Source organism: Osmia lignaria, unplaced genomic scaffold (genome assembly GCF_051020975.1).
Source record: "Osmia lignaria lignaria isolate PbOS001 unplaced genomic scaffold, iyOsmLign1 scaffold0007, whole genome shotgun sequence".
Lineage (NCBI taxonomy): Eukaryota > Metazoa > Arthropoda > Insecta > Hymenoptera > Megachilidae > Osmia > Osmia lignaria.
In genome coordinates this window covers 6,200,794-6,217,844 of record NW_027478164.1, presented here as the reverse complement: position 1 = coordinate 6,217,844, position 17,051 = coordinate 6,200,794, and positions in this window count along the sequence as shown.

The following is a 17,051-nucleotide window of genomic DNA, read 5'->3' as shown; positions in this document are numbered from 1 at the left end:
TCTTGTTGTTCTTCTTCTGCACAGCTAAGCTGGAAGTGGCATTTGCAGCTCGCAATAGTGCAGAGTTATCTCAAAGAAAGGGGCCACGGTGTTTCTGTATCTCTACTATGTTGGTGCGGCTTCGGAACTTTTAAATATCTTGATATATCTCGAGAACTACGCATCTGATCAAAAAATATCGTAGAACATAAAAAGTAGGAAACTTAATTCTCTACAAAAAAGGTCTCTTAACATTTTGCCATAGCTCGCTTCGTTTCTGAGATATTTGCAGATTTATCTCAAGGGAAGGGGCCTGACGGACATATTTCGAGATATTTCTTCTTCTTGTTGTTCTTCTTCTGCACAGCTAAGCTGGAAGTGGCATTTACAGCTCGCAATAGTGCAGAGTTATCTCAAAGATAGGGGCCACGGTGTTTCTGTATCTCTATTATGTTGGTGCGGCTTCGGAACTTTTAAATATCTTGATATATCTCGAGAACTACGCATCTGATCAAAAAATATCATAGAACATAAAAAGTAGGAAACTTAATTCTCTACAAAAAAGGTCTCTTAACATTTTGCCATAGCTCGCTTCGTTTCCGAGATATTTGCAGCTATATCTCAAGGGAAGGGGCCTGATGGACATATTTCGAGATATTTCTTCTTCTTGTTGTTCTTCTTCTGCACAGCTAAGCTGGAAGTGGCATTTGCAGCTCGCAATAGTGCAGAGTTATCTCAAAGAAAGGGGCCACGGTGTTTCTGTATCTCTATTATGTTGGTGCGGCATCGGAACTTTTAAATATCTTGATATATCTCGAGAACTACGCATCTGATCAAAAAATATCATAGAACATAAAAAGTAGGAAACTTAATTCTCTACAAAAAAGGTCTTTTAACATTTTGCCATAGCTCGCTTCGTTTCCGAGATATTTGCAGATTTATCTCAAGGGAAGGGGCCTGACGGACATATTTCGAGATATTTCTTCTTCTTGTTGTTCTTCTTCTGCACAGCTAAGCTGGAACTGGCATTTGCGGCTCGCACTAGTGCAGAGTTATCTCAAAGAAAGGGGCCACGGTGTTTCTGTATCTCTATTATGTTGGTGCGGCTTCGGAACTTTTAAATATCTCGATATATCTCGAAAACTACGCTTCTGATCAAAAAATATCATAGAACGTAAATTGTAGGAAACATAATTCTCTACGAAAAAGGTCTCATAACATTTTGCCATAGCTCGCTTCGTTTCCGAGATATTTGCAGATATATCTCAAGGGAAGGGGCCTGACGGACATATTTCGAGATATTTCTTCTTCTTGTTGTTCTTCTTCTGCACAGCTAACCAGGAAGTGGCATTTGCAGCTCGCAATAGTGCAGAGTTATCTCAAAGAAAGGGGCCACGGTGTTTCTGTATCTCTATTATGTTGGTGCGGCTTCGGAACTTTTCAATATCTCGATATATCTCGAAAACTACGCTTCTGATCAAAAAATATCATAGAACATAAATTGTAGGAAACATAATTCTCTTCAAAAAAGGTCTCTTAACATTTCGCCATAGCTCGCTTCGTTTCCGAGATATTTGCAGATTTATCTCAATGGAAGGGGCCTGACGGACATATTTCGAGATATTTCTTCTTCTTGTTGTTCTTCTTCTGCACAGCTAAGCTGGTAGTGGCATTTGCAGCTCGCAATAGTGCAGAGTTATCTCAAAGAAAGGGCCACCGTGTTTCTGTATCTCTATTATGTTGGTGCGGCTTCGGAACTTTTAAATATCTTGATATATCTCGAGAACTACGCATCTGATCAAAAAATATCATAGAACATAAAAAGTAGGAAACTTAATTCTCTACAAAAAAGGTCTCTTAACATTTTGCCATAGCTCGCTTCCTTTCCGAGATATTTGCAGATTTATCTCAAGGGAAGGGGCCTGACGGACATATTTCGAGATATTTCTTCTTCTTGTTGTTCTTCTTCTGCACAGCTAAGCTGGAACTGGCATTTGCGGCTCGCACTAGTGCAGAGTTATCTCAAAGAAAGGGGCCACGGTGTTTCTGTATCTCTATTATGTTGGTGCGGCTTCGGAACTTTTAAATATCTCGATGTATCTCGAAAACTACGCTTCTGATCAAAAAATATCATAGAATGTAAATTGTAGGAAACATAATTCTCTACGAAAAAGGTCTCTTAACATTTTGCCATAGCTCGCTTCGTTTCCGAGATATTTGCAGATATATCTCAAGGGAAGGGGCCTGACGGACATATTTCGAGATATTTCTTCTTCTTGTTGTTCTTCTTCTGCACAGCTAACCTGGAAGTGGCATTTGCAGCTCGCAATAGTGCAGAGTTATCTCAAAGAAAGGGGCCACGGTGTTTCTGTATCTCTATTATGTTGGTGCGGCTTCGGAACTTTTAAATATCTTGATATATCTCGAGAACTACGCATCTGATTAAAAAATATCATAGAACATAAAAAGTAGGAAACATAATTCTCTACAAAAAAGGTCTCTTAACATTTTGCCATAGCTCGCTTCGTTTCCGAGATATTTGCAGATATATCTCAAGGGAAGGGGCCAGACGGACATATTTCGAGATATTTCTTCTTCTTGTTGTTCTTCTTCTGCACAGCTAAGCTGGAAGTGGCATTTGCGGCTCGCACTAGTGCAGAGTTATCTCAAAGAAAGGGGCCACGGTGTTTCTGTATCTCTATTATGTTGATGCGGCTTCGGAACTTTTAAATATCTTGATATATCTCGAGAACTACGCATCTGATCAAAAAATATCATAGAACATAAAAAGTAGGAAACTTAATTCTCTACAAAAAAGGTCTCTTAACATTTTACCATGGCTCGCTTCGTTTCCGAGATATTTGCAGATATATCTCAAGGGAAGGGGCCTGACGGACATATTTCGAGATATTTCTTCTTCTTGTTGTTCTTCTTCCGCACAGCTAAGCTGGAAGTGGCATTTGCGGCTCGCACATGTGCAGAGATATCTCAGAGAAAGGGGCCACGGTGTTTCTGTATCTCTATTATGTTGGTGCGGCTTCGGAACTTTTAAATATCTTGATATATCTCGAGAACTACGCATCTGATCAAAAAATATCATAGAACATAAAAAGTAGGAAACTAAATTCTCTACAAATAAAGTCTCTTAACATTTTGCCATAGCTCGCTTCGTTTCCGAGATATTTGCAGATATATCTCAAGGGAAGGGGCCTGACGGACATATTTCGAGATATTTCTTCTTCTTGTTGTTCTTCTTCTGCACAGCTAAGCTGGAAGTGGCATTTCCAGCTCGCAATAGTGCAGAGTTATCTCAAAGAAAGGGGCCACGGTGTTTCTGTATCTCTATTATGTTGGTGCGGCTTCGGAACTTTTAAATATCTTGATATATCTCGAGAACTACGCATCTGATCAAAAAATATCATAGAACATAAAAAGTAGGAAACTTAATTCTCTACAAAAAAGGTCTCTTAACATTTTGCCATAGCTCGCTTCGTTTCCGAGATATTTGCAGATTTATCTCAAGGGACGGGGCCTGACGGACATATTTCGAGATATTTCTTCTTCTTGTTGTTCTTCTTCTGCACAGCTAAGCTGGAAGTGGCATTTACAGCTCGCAATAGTGCAGAGTTATCTCAAAGATAGGGGCCACGGTGGTTCTGTATCTCTATTATGTTGGTGCGGCTTCGGAACTTTTAAATATCTTGATATATCTCGAGAACTACGCATCTGATCAAAAAATATCGTAGCACATAAAAAGTAGGAAACTTAATTCTCTACAAAAAAGGTCTCTTAACATTTTACCATAGCTCGCTTCGTTTCCGAGATATTTGCAGATTTATATCAAGGGAAGGGGCCTGACGGACATATTTCGAGATATTTCTTCTTCTTGTTGTTCTTCTTCTGCACAGCTAAGCTGGAAGTGGCATTTGCAGCTCGCAATAGTCCAGAGTTATCTCAAAGAAAGGGGCCACGGTGTTCCTGTATCTCTATTATGTTGGTGCGGCTTCGGAACTTTTAAATATCTTGATATATCTCGAGAACTACGCATCTGATCAAAAAATATCATAGAACGTAAAAAGTAGGAAACTTAATTCTCTACAAAAAAAGGTCTCTTAACATTTTGCCATAGCTCGCTTCGTTTCCGAGATATTTGCAGATATATCTCAAGGGAAGGGGCCTGACGGACATATTTCGAGATATTTCTTCTTCTTGTTGTTCTTCTTCTGCACAGCTAAACTGGAAGTGGCATTTCCAGCTCGCAATAGTGCAGAGTTATCTCAAAGAAAGGGCCACCGTGTTTCTGTATCTCTATTATGTTGGTGCGGCTTCGGAACTTTTAAATATCTTGATCTATCTCGAGAACTACGCATCTGATCAAAAAATATCCTAGAACATAAAAAGTAGGAAACTAAATTCTCTACAAATAAAGTCTCTTAACATTTTGCCATAGCTCGCTTCGTTTCCGAGATATTTGCAGATATATCTCAAGGGAAGGGGCCTGACGGACATATTTCGAGATATTTCTTCTTCTTGTTGTTCTTCTTCTGCACAGCTAACCTGGAAGTGGCATTTGCAGCTCGCAATAGTGCAGAGTTACCTCAATGAAAGGGGCCACGGTGTTTCTGTATCTCTATTATGTTGGTGCGGCTTCGGAACTTATAAATATCTTGATATATCTCTAGAACTACGCATCTGATCAAAAAATATCATAGAACATAAAAAGTAGGAAACTTAATTCTCTACAAAAAAGGTCTCTTAACATTTTGCCATAGCTCGCTTCGTTTCCGAGATATTTGCAGATTTATCTCAAGGGACGGGGCCTGACGGACATATTTCGAGATATTTCTTCTTCTTGTTGTTCTTCTTCTGCACAGCTAAGCTGGAAGTGGCATTTACAGCTCGCAATAGTGCAGAGTTATCTCAAAGATAGGGGCCACGGTGGTTCTGTATCTCTATTATGTTGGTGCGGCTTCGGAACTTCTAAATATCTTGATATATCTCGAGAACTACGCATCTGATCAAAAAATATCGTAGCACATAAAAAGTAGGAAACTTAATTCTCTACAAAAAAGGTCTCTTAACATTTTACCATAGCTCGCTTCGTTTCCGAGATATTTGCAGATTTATATCAAGGGAAGGGGCCTGACGGACATATTTCGAGATATTTCTTCTTCTTGTTGTTCTTCTTCTGCACAGCTAAGCTGGAAGTGGCATTTGCAGCTCGCAATAGTCCAGAGTTATCTCAAAGAAAGGGGCCACGGTGTTCCTGTATCTCTATTATGTTGGTGCGGCTTCGGAACTTTTAAATATCTTGATATATCTCGAGAACTACGCATCTGATCAAAAAATATCATAGAACGTAAAAAGTAGGAAACTTAATTCTCTACAAAAAAGGTCTCTTAACATTTTGCCATAGCTCGCTTCGTTTCCGAGATATTTGCAGATATATCTCAAGGGAAGGGGCCTGACGGACATATTTCGAGATATTTCTTCTTCTTGTTGTTCTTCTTCTGCACAGCTAAACTGGAAGTGGCATTTCCAGCTCGCAATAGTGCAGAGTTATCTCAAAGAAAGGGCCACCGTGTTTCTGTATCTCTATTATGTTGGTGCGGCTTCGGAACTTTTAAATATCTTGATCTATCTCGAGAACTACGCATCTGATCAAAAAATATCCTAGAACATAAAAAGTAGGAAACTAAATTCTCTACAAATAAAGTCTCTTAACATTTTGCCATAGCTCGCTTCGTTTCCGAGATATTTGCAGATATATCTCAAGGGAAGGGGCCTGACGGACATATTTCGAGATATTTCTTCTTCTTGTTGTTCTTCTTCTGCACAGCTAACCTGGAAGTGGCATTTGCAGCTCGCAATAGTGCAGAGTTACCTCAATGAAAGGGGCCACGGTGTTTCTGTATCTCTATTATGTTGGTGCGGCTTCGGAACTTATAAATATCTTGATATATCTCTAGAACTACGCATCTGATCAAAAAATATCATAGAACATAAAAAGTAGGAAACTTAATTCTCTACAAAAAAGGTCTCTTAACATTTTGCCATAGCTCGCTTCGTTTCCGAGATATTTGCAGATTTATCTCAAGGGACGGGGCCTGACGGACATATTTCGAGATATTTCTTCTTCTTGTTGTTCTTCTTCTGCACAGCTAAGCTGGAAGTGGCATTTACAGCTCGCAATAGTGCAGAGTTATCTCAAAGATAGGGGCCACGGTGGTTCTGTATCTCTATTATGTTGGTGCGGCTTCGGAACTTTTAAATATCTTGATATATCTCGAGAACTACGCATCTGATCAAAAAATATCGTAGCACATAAAAAGTAGGAAACTTAATTCTCTACAAAAAAGGTCTCTTAACATTTTACCATAGCTCGCTTCGTTTCCGAGATATTTGCAGATTTATCTCAAGGGAAGGGGCCTGACGGACATATTTCGAGATATTTCTTCTTCTTGTTGTTCTTCTTCTGCACAGCTAAGCTGGAAGTGGCATTTGCAGCTCGCAATGGTGCAGAGTTATCTCAAAGAAAGGGGCCACGGTGTTCCTGTATCTCTATTATGTTGGTGCGGCTTCGGAACTTTTAAATATCTTGATATATCTCGAGAACTACGCATCTGATCAAAAAATATCATAGAACGTAAAAAGTAGGAAACTTAATTCTCTACAAAAAAGGTCTCTTAACATTTTGCCATAGCTCGCTTCGTTTCCGAGATATTTGCAGATATATCTCAAGGGAAAGGGCCTGACGGACATATTTCGAGATATTTCTTCTTCTTGTTGTTCTTCTTCTGCACAGCTAAACTGGAAGTGGCATTTCCAGCTCGCAATAGTGCAGAGTTATCTCAAAGAAAGGGGCCACGGTGTTTCTGTATCTCTATTATGTTGGTGCGGCTTCGGAACTTTTAAATATCTTGATATATCTCGAGAACTACGCATCTGATCAAAAAATATCATAGAACATAAAAAGTAGGAAACTTAATTCTCTACAAAAAAGGTCTCTTAACATTTTGCCATAGCTCGCTTCGTTTCCGAGATATTTGCAGATTTATCTCAAGGGACGGGGCCTGACGGACATATTTCGAGATATTTCTTCTTCTTGTTGTTCTTCTTCTGCACAGCTAAGCTGGAAGTGGCATTTACAGCTCGCAATAGTGCAGAGTTATCTCAAAGATAGGGGCCACGGTGGTTCTGTATCTCTATTATGTTGGTGCGGCTTCGGAACTTTTAAATATCTTGATATATCTCGAGAACTACGCATCTGATCAAAAAATATCGTAGCACATAAAAAGTAGGAAACTTAATTCTCTACAAAAAAGGTCTCTTAACATTTTACCATAGCTCGCTTCGTTTCCGAGATATTTGCAGATTTATATCAAGGGAAGGGGCCTGACGGACATATTTCGAGATATTTCTTCTTCTTGTTGTTCTTCTTCTGCACAGCTAAGCTGGAAGTGGCATTTGCAGCTCGCAATAGTCCAGAGTTATCTCAAAGAAAGGGGCCACGGTGTTCCTGTATCTCTATTATGTTGGTGCGGCTTCGGAACTTTTAAATATCTTGATATATCTCGAGAACTACGCATCTGATCAAAAAATATCATAGAACGTAAAAAGTAGGAAACTTAATTCTCTACAAAAAAGGTCTCTTAACATTTTGCCATAGCTCGCTTCGTTTCCGAGATATTTGCAGATATATCTCAAGGGAAGGGGCCTGACGGACATATTTCGAGATATTTCTTCTTCTTGTTGTTCTTCTTCTGCACAGCTAAACTGGAAGTGGCATTTCCAGCTCGCAATAGTGCAGAGTTATCTCAAAGAAAGGGCCACCGTGTTTCTGTATCTCTATTATGTTGGTGCGGCTTCGGAACTTTTAAATATCTTGATCTATCTCGAGAACTACGCATCTGATCAAAAAATATCCTAGAACATAAAAAGTAGGAAACTAAATTCTCTACAAATAAAGTCTCTTAACATTTTGCCATAGCTCGCTTCGTTTCCGAGATATTTGCAGATATATCTCAAGGGAAGGGGCCTGACGGACATATTTCGAGATATTTCTTCTTCTTGTTGTTCTTCTTCTGCACAGCTAACCTGGAAGTGGCATTTGCAGCTCGCAATAGTGCAGAGTTACCTCAATGAAAGGGGCCACGGTGTTTCTGTATCTCTATTATGTTGGTGCGGCTTCGGAACTTATAAATATCTTGATATATCTCTAGAACTACGCATCTGATCAAAAAATATCATAGAACATAAAAAGTAGGAAACTTAATTCTCTACAAAAAAGGTCTCTTAACATTTTGCCATAGCTCGCTTCGTTTCCGAGATATTTGCAGATTTATCTCAAGGGACGGGGCCTGACGGACATATTTCGAGATATTTCTTCTTCTTGTTGTTCTTCTTCTGCACAGCTAAGCTGGAAGTGGCATTTACAGCTCGCAATAGTGCAGAGTTATCTCAAAGATAGGGGCCACGGTGGTTCTGTATCTCTATTATGTTGGTGCGGCTTCGGAACTTTTAAATATCTTGATATATCTCGAGAACTACGCATCTGATCAAAAAATATCGTAGCACATAAAAAGTAGGAAACTTAATTCTCTACAAAAAAGGTCTCTTAACATTTTACCATAGCTCGCTTCGTTTCCGAGATATTTGCAGATTTATCTCAAGGGAAAGGGCCTGACGGACATATTTCGAGATATTTCTTCTTCTTGTTGTTCTTCTTCTGCACAGCTAAGCTGGAAGTGGCATTTGCAGCTCGCAATGGTGCAGAGTTATCTCAAAGAAAGGGGCCACGGTGTTCCTGTATCTCTATTATGTTGGTGCGGCTTCGGAACTTTTAAATATCTTGATATATCTCGAGAACTACGCATCTGATCAAAAAATATCATAGAACGTAAAAAGTAGGAAACTTAATTCTCTACAAAAAAGGTCTCTTAACATTTTGCCATAGCTCGCTTCGTTTCCGAGATATTTGCAGATATATCTCAAGGGAAGGGGCCTGACGGACATATTTCGAGATATTTCTTCTTCTTGTTGTTCTTCTTCTGCACAGCTAAGCTGGAAGTGGCATTTGCAGCTCGCAATAGTGCAGAGTTATCTCAAAGAAAGGGGCCACGGTGTTTCTGTATCTCTATTATGTTGGTGCGGCTTCGGAACTTTTAAATATCTTGATAGATCTCGAGAACTACGCATCTGATCAAAAAATATCATAGAACATAAAAAGTAGGAAACTTAATTCTCTACAAAAAAGGTCTCTTAACATTTTGCCATAGCTCGCTTCGTTTCCGAGATATTTGCACATTTATCTCAAGGGAAGGGGCCTAACGGACATATTTCGAGATATTTCTTCTTCTTGTTGTTCTTCTTCTGCACAGCTAAACTGGAAGTGGCATTTCCAGCTCGCAATAGTGCAGAGTTTTCTCAAAGAAAGGGGCCACGGTGTTTCTGTATCTCTATTATGTTGGTGCGGCTTCGGAACTTTTAAATATCTTGATATATCTCGAGAACTACGCATCTGATCAAAAAATATCATAGAACATAAAAAGTAGGAAACTTAATTCTCTACAAAAAAGGTCTCTTAACATTTTGCCATAGCTCGCTTCGTTTCCGAGATATTTGCAGATTTATCTCAAGGGAAGGGGCCTGACGGACATATTTCGAGATGTTTCTTCTTCTTGTTGTTCTTCTTCTGCACAGCTAAGCTGGAAGTGGCATTTACAGCTCGCAATAGTGCAGAGTGATCTCAAAGAAAGGGGCCACGGTGTTTCTGTATCTCTATTATGTTGGTGCGGCTTCGGAACTTTTAAATATCTTGATATATCTCGAGAACTACGCATCTGATCAAAAAATATCATAGAACGTAAAAAGTAGGAAACCTAATTTTCTACAAAAAAGGTCTCTTAACATTTTGCGGTAGCTCGCTTCGTTTCCGAGATATTTGCAGATTTATCTCAAGGGAAGGGGCCTGACGGACATATTTCGAGATATTTCTTCTTCTTGTTCTTCTTCTTCTGCACAGCTAAGCTGGAAGTGGCATTTGCAGCTCGCAATAGTGCAGAGTTATCTCAAAGAAAGGGGCCACGGTGTTTCTGTATCTCTATTATGTTGGTGCGGCTTCGGAACTTTTAAATATCTTGATATATCTCGAGAACTACGCATCTGATTAAAAAATATCATAGAACATAAAAAGTAGGAAACTTAATTCTCTACAAAAAAGGTCTGTTAACATTTTGCCATAGCTCGCTTCGTTTCCGAGATATTTGCAGATTTATCTCAAGGGAAGGGGCCTGACGGACATATTTCGAGATATTTCTTCTTCTTGTTGTTCTTCTTCTGCACAGCTAAGCTGGAAGTGGCATTTGGAGCGCGCAATAGTGCAGAGTTATCTCAAAGAAAGGGGCCACGGTGTTTCTGTATCTCTATTATGTTGGTGCGGCTTCGGAACTTTTAAATATCTTGATATATCTCGAGAACTACGCATCTGATCAAAAAATATCATAGAACGTAAAAAGTAGGAAACCTAATTTTCTACAAAAAAGGTCTCTTAACATTTTGCGGTAGCTCGCTTCGTTTCCGAGATATTTGCAGATTTATCTCAAGGGAAGGGGCCTGACGGACATATTTCGGGATATTTCTTCTTCTTGTTGTTCTTCTTCTGCACAGCTAAGCTGGAAGTGGCATTTGCAGCTCGCAATAGTGCAGAGTTATCTCAAAGAAAGGGGCCACGGTGTTTCTGTATCTCTATTATGTTGGTGCGGCTTCGGAACTTTTAAATATCTTGATATATCTCGAGAACTACGCATCTGATCAAAAAATATCATAGAACGTAAAAAGTAGGAAACCTAATTTTCTACAAAAAAGGTCTCTTAACATTTTGCGGTAGCTCGCTTCGTTTCCGAGATATTTGCAGATTTATCTCAAAGGAACGGGCCTGACGGACATATTTCGAGATATTTCTTCTTCTTGTTGTTCTTCTTCTGCACAGCTAAGCTGGAAGCGGCATTTGCAGCTCGCAATAGTGCAGAGTTATCTCAGAGAAAGGGGCCACGGTGTTTCTGAATCTCTATTATGTTGGTGCGGCTTCGGAACTTTTAAATATCTCGATATATCTCGAAAACTACGCTTCTGATCAAAAAATATCATAGCACGTAAATTGTAGGAAACATAATTCTCTACAAAAAACGTCTCTTAACATTTTGCCATAGCTCGCTTCGTTTCCGAGAAATTTGCAGATTCAGCTCAAAGGAACGGGCCTGACGGACATATTTCGAGATACTTCTTCTTCTTGTTGTTCTTCTTCTGCACAGCTAAGCTGGAAGCGGCATTTGCAGCTCGCAATAGTGCAGAGTTATCTCAAAGAAAGGGGCCACGGTGTTTCTGTATCTCTATTATGTTGGTGCGGCTTCGGAACTTTTAAATATCTTGATATATCTCGAGAACTACGCATCTGATTAAAAAATATCATAGAACATAAAAAGTAGGAAACTTAATTCTCTACAAAAAAGGTCTGTTAACATTTTGCCATAGCTCGCTTCGTTTCCGAGATATTTGCAGATTTATCTCAAGGGAAGGGGCCTGACGGACATATTTCGAGATATTTCTTCTTCTTGTTGTTCTTCTTCTGCACGGCTAAGCTGGTAGTGGCATTTGCAGGGCGCAATAGTGCAGAGTTATCTCAAAGAAAGGGGCCACGGTGTTTCTGTATCTCTATTATGTTGGTGCGGCTTCGGAACTTTTAAATATCTTGATATATCTCGAGAACTACGCATCTGATCAAAAAATATCATAGAACGTAAAAAGTAGGAAACCTAATTTTCTACAAAAAAGGTCTCTTAACATTTTGCGGTAGCTCGCTTCGTTTCCGAGATATTTGCAGATTTATCTCAAGGGAAGGGGCCTGACGGACATATTTCGAAATATTTCTTCTTCTTGTTGTTCTTCTTCTGCACAGCTAAGCTGGAAGTGGCATTTCCAGCTCGCAATAGTGCAGAGTTATCTCAAAGAAAGGGCCACCGTGTTTCTGTATCTCTATTATGTTGGTGCGGCTTCGGAACTTTTAAATATCTTGATATATCTCGAGAACTACGCATCTGATCAAAAAATATCATAGAACATAAAAAGTAGGAAACTAAATTCTCTACAAATAAAGTCTCTTAACATTTTGCCATAGCTCGCTTCGTTTCCGAGATATTTGCAGATATATCTCAAGGGAAGGGGCCTGACGGACATATTTCGAGATATTTCTTCTTCTTGTTGTTCTTCTTCTGCACAGCTAAGCTGGAAGTGGCATTTGCAGCTCGCAATAGTGCAGAGTTATCTCAAAGAAAGGGGCCACGGTGTTTCTGTATCTCTATTATGTTGGTGCGGCTTCGGAACTTTTAAATATCTTGATAGATCTCGAGAACTACGCATCTGATCAAAAAATATCATAGAACATAAAAAGTAGGAAACTTAATTCTCTACAAAAAAGGTCTCTTAACATTTTGCCATAGCTCGCTTGGTTTCCGAGATATTTGCACATTTATCTCAAGGGAAGGGGCCTAACGGACATATTTCGAGATATTTCTTCTTCTTGTTGTTCTTCTTCTGCACAGCTAAGCTGGAAGTGGCATTTACAGCTCGCAATAGTGCAGAGTGATCTCAAAGATAGGGGCCACGGTGTTTCTGTATCTCTATTATGTTGGTGCGGCTTCGGAACTTTTAAATATCTTGATATATCTCGAGAACTACGCATCTGATCAAAAAATATCGTAGAACATAAAAAGTAGGAAACTTAATTCTCTACAAAAAAGGTCTGTTAACATTTTGCCATAGCTCGCTTCGTTTCCGAGATATTTGCAGATTTATCTCAAGGGAAGGGGCCTGACGGACATATTTCGAGATATTTCTTCTTCTTGTTGTTCTTCTTCTGCACAGCTAAGCTGGAAGTGGCATTTGGAGCGCGCAATAGTGCAGAGTTATCTCAAAGAAAGGGGCCACGGTGTTTCTGTATCTCTATTATGTTGGTGCGGCTTCGGAACTTTTAAATATCTTGATATATCTCGAGAACTACGCATCTGATCAAAAAATATCATAGAACGTAAAAAGTAGGAAACCTAATTTTCTACAAAAAAGGTCTCTTAACATTTTGCGGTAGCTCGCTTCGTTTCCGAGATATTTGCAGATTTATCTCAAGGGAAGGGGCCTGACGGACATATTTCGGGATATTTCTTCTTCTTGTTGTTCTTCTTCTGCACAGCTAAGCTGGAAGTGGCATTTGCAGCTCGCAATAGTGCAGAGTTATCTCAAAGAAAGGGGCCACGGTGTTTCTGTATCTCTATTATGTTGGTGCGGCTTCGGAACTTTTAAATATCTTGATATATCTCGAGAACTACGCATCTGATCAAAAAATATCATAGAACGTAAAAAGTAGGAAACCTAATTTTCTACAAAAAAGGTCTCTTAACATTTTGCGGTAGCTCGCTTCGTTTCCGAGATATTTGCAGATTTATCTCAAGGGAAGGGGCCTGACGGACATATTTCGAGATATTTCTTCTTCTTGTTGTTCTTCTTCTGCACAGCTAAGCTGGAAGTGGCATTTGCAGCTCGCAATAGTCCAGAGTTATCTCAAAGAAAGGGGCCACGGTGTTCCTGTATCTCTATTATGTTGGTGCGGCTTCGGAACTTTTAAATATCTTGATATATCTCGAGAACTACGCATCTGATCAAAAAATATCATAGAACGTAAAAAGTAGGAAACTTAATTCTCTACAAAAAAGGTCTCTTAACATTTTGCCATAGCTCGCTTCGTTTCCGAGATATTTGCAGATATATCTCAAGGGAAGGGGCCTGACGGACATATTTCGAGATATTTCTTCTTCTTGTTGTTCTTCTTCTGCACAGCTAAACTGGAAGTGGCATTTCCAGCTCGCAATAGTGCAGAGTTATCTCAAAGAAAGGGCCACCGTGTTTCTGTATCTCTATTATGTTGGTGCGGCTTCGGAACTTTTAAATATCTTGATCTATCTCGAGAACTACGCATCTGATCAAAAAATATCCTAGAACATAAAAAGTAGGAAACTAAATTCTCTACAAATAAAGTCTCTTAACATTTTGCCATAGCTCGCTTCGTTTCCGAGATATTTGCAGATATATCTCAAGGGAAGGGGCCTGACGGACATATTTCGAGATATTTCTTCTTCTTGTTGTTCTTCTTCTGCACAGCTAACCTGGAAGTGGCATTTGCAGCTCGCAATAGTGCAGAGTTACCTCAATGAAAGGGGCCACGGTGTTTCTGTATCTCTATTATGTTGGTGCGGCTTCGGAACTTATAAATATCTTGATATATCTCTAGAACTACGCATCTGATCAAAAAATATCATAGAACATAAAAAGTAGGAAACTTAATTCTCTACAAAAAAGGTCTCTTAACATTTTGCCATAGCTCGCTTCGTTTCCGAGATATTTGCAGATTTATCTCAAGGGACGGGGCCTGACGGACATATTTCGAGATATTTCTTCTTCTTGTTGTTCTTCTTCTGCACAGCTAAGCTGGAAGTGGCATTTACAGCTCGCAATAGTGCAGAGTTATCTCAAAGATAGGGGCCACGGTGGTTCTGTATCTCTATTATGTTGGTGCGGCTTCGGAACTTTTAAATATCTTGATATATCTCGAGAACTACGCATCTGATCAAAAAATATCGTAGCACATAAAAAGTAGGAAACTTAATTCTCTACAAAAAAGGTCTCTTAACATTTTACCATAGCTCGCTTCGTTTCCGAGATATTTGCAGATTTATCTCAAGGGAAGGGGCCTGACGGACATATTTCGAGATATTTCTTCTTCTTGTTGTTCTTCTTCTGCACAGCTAAGCTGGAAGTGGCATTTGCAGCTCGCAATGGTGCAGAGTTATCTCAAAGAAAGGGGCCACGGTGTTCCTGTATCTCTATTATGTTGGTGCGGCTTCGGAACTTTTAAATATCTTGATATATCTCGAGAACTACGCATCTGATCAAAAAATATCATAGAACGTAAAAAGTAGGAAACTTAATTCTCTACAAAAAAGGTCTCTTAACATTTTGCCATAGCTCGCTTCGTTTCCGAGATATTTGCAGATATATCTCAAGGGAAAGGGCCTGACGGACATATTTCGAGATATTTCTTCTTCTTGTTGTTCTTCTTCTGCACAGCTAAACTGGAAGTGGCATTTCCAGCTCGCAATAGTGCAGAGTTATCTCAAAGAAAGGGCCACCGTGTTTCTGTATCTCTATTATGTTGGTGCGGCTTCGGAACTTTTAAATATCTTGATATATCTCGAAAACTACGCTTCTGATCAAAAAATATCATAGCACGTAAATTGTAGGAAACATAATTCTCTACAAAAAACGTCTCTTAACATTTTGCCATAGCTCGCTTCGTTTCCGAGAAATTTGCAGATTCAGCTCAAAGGAACGGGCCTGACGGACATATTTCGAGATATTTCTTCTTCTTGTTGTTCTTCTTCTGCACTGCTAAGCTGGAAGCGGCATTTGCAGCTCGCAATAGTGCAGAGTTATCTCAAAGAAAGGGGCCACGGTGTTTCTGCATCTCTATTATGTTGGTGCGGCTTCGGAACTTTTAAATATCTTGATATATCTCGAGAACTACGCATCTGATTAAAAAATATCGTAGAACATAAAAAGTAGGAAACTTAATTCTCTACAAAAAAGGTCTGTTAACATTTTGCCATAGCTCGCTTCGTTTCCGAGATATTTGCAGATTTATCTCAAGGGAAGGGGCCTGACGGACATATTTCGAGATATTTCTTCTTCTTGTTGTTCTTCTTCTGCACGGCTAAGCTGGTAGTGGCATTTGCAGGGCGCAATAGTGCAGAGTTATCTCAAAGAAAGGGGCCACGGTGTTTCTGTATCTCTATTATGTTGGTGCGGCTTCGGAACTTTTAAATATCTTGATATATCTCGAGAACTACGCATCTGATCAAAAAATATCATAGAACGTAAAAAGTAGGAAACCTAATTTTCTACAAAAAAGGTCTCTTAACATTTTGCGGTAGCTCGCTTCGTTTCCGAGATATTTGCAGATTTATCTCAAGGGAAGGGGCCTGACGGACATATTTCGAAATATTTCTTCTTCTTGTTGTTCTTCTTCTGCACAGCTAAGCTGGAAGTGGCATTTCCAGCTCGCAATAGTGCAGAGTTATCTCAAAGAAAGGGCCACCGTGTTTCTGTATCTCTATTATGTTGGTGCGGCTTCGGAACTTTTAAATATCTTGATATATCTCGAGAACTACGCATCTGATCAAAAAATATCATAGAACATAAAAAGTAGGAAACTAAATTCTCTACAAATAAAGTCTCTTAACATTTTGCCATAGCTCGCTTCGTTTCCGAGATATTTGCAGATATATCTCAAGGGAAGGGGCCTGACGGACATATTTCGAGATATTTCTTCTTCTTGTTGTTCTTCTTCTGCACAGCTAAGCTGGAAGTGGCATTTGCAGCTCGCAATAGTGCAGAGTTATCTCAAAGAAAGGGGCCACGGTGTTTCTGTATCTCTATTATGTTGGTGCGGCTTCGGAACTTTTAAATATCTTGATAGATCTCGAGAACTACGCATCTGATCAAAAAATATCATAGAACATAAAAAGTAGGAAACTTAATTCTCTACAAAAAAGGTCTCTTAAGATTTTGCCATAGCTCGCTTGGTTTCCGAGATATTTGCACATTTATCTCAAGGGAAGGGGCCTAACGGACATATTTCGAGATATTTCTTCTTCTTGTTGTTCTTCTTCTGCACAGCTAAGCTGGAAGTGGCATTTACAGCTCGCAATAGTGCAGAGTGATCTCAAAGATAGGGGCCACGGTGTTTCTGTATCTCTATTATGTTGGTGCGGCTTCGGAACTTTTAAATATCTTGATATATCTCGAGAACTACGCATCTGATCAAAAAATATCGTAGAACATAAAAAGTAGGAAACTTAATTCTCTACAAAAAAGGTCTGTTAACATTTTGCCATAGCTCGCTTCGTTTCCGAGATATTTGCAGATTTATCTCAAGGGAAGGGGCCTGACGGACATATTTCGAGATA